Source organism: Malurus melanocephalus, unplaced genomic scaffold (assembly GCF_030028575.1).
Source record: "Malurus melanocephalus ecotype Western Australia unplaced genomic scaffold, MMel_1.1 scaffold_1673, whole genome shotgun sequence".
Taxonomy (NCBI): Eukaryota; Metazoa; Chordata; class Aves; order Passeriformes; family Maluridae; genus Malurus; species Malurus melanocephalus.
Window position 1 is genome coordinate 21260 of NW_026624905.1, and position 827 is coordinate 22086.

Here is an 827-nt window from a genome sequence, read left to right on the forward strand (position 1 = left end):
AGGAGCATGGACAGGAGAAGGGAAATTCTGGAGCCTGGTGGGGAGGAAACAGGGCAGGGAAATCTTCCTGAGCTGGAGAAGGGGTGGGATCCGGTGGATCCCTCTCCTCGAGTTCARCCCTGTGTCCTGCAGAAGGGTCTGGCAAGGAGAAAGGTCAGGAGGAGGCTCTGGGGCARAAATCTTTTAATCATGAGGAGGAACAGCTCATCTCCTTCATGGAGCTCCTGAGCTGGGCTGGGGAAATCCTTCCCAGCTGTGCAAATAGCCCAGCTCCCAGTGGGGCTCCTGCAGCTGGAGCAGCTGTGCTGAGCCTGCAGGGGATGGGGCWGTGGAAATGTAATTATTGGGAGGCCCTAAAATCACCCAAAGACCCCAAAGGAYGCCGAGGTGGAAGATAAACCCTACAAACTGCAGCTGCCTTGGTTCAAACCTCTCTCCCCCACCAGGCATGGCCCAGGGCTTGGTCAGCCAGCTGGACATCACCCTCACTGTGTCACCTGATCCTGACTCAAAAATCCGCCTCAGTTTCCCTGTTAAAGGCGGATTTTTGCCTTTCAAAAACAGCCCCTTCCTCTCTTTTTGCTCCACTTTCCTCTGCCATAAAATAAGTGATGAAATCCGCCCCTCCCGGGAGGATGGGAGCGCTGACAGTGCCGTGATTTGAAGAGATCTGGAGCTCCCTCTCCTCTCCCCAGCTCACGAAGAGCTGAGCCCTTCAGGGTTTGGTTTATTCGGTGACAAAAGTGTCACCGCTGTCCCCTGGGGTGGCCCAGGGAGGGACCATGGAAGGAGAAATTTACGGAATTTCTTTGCTGAGCACTCACAGC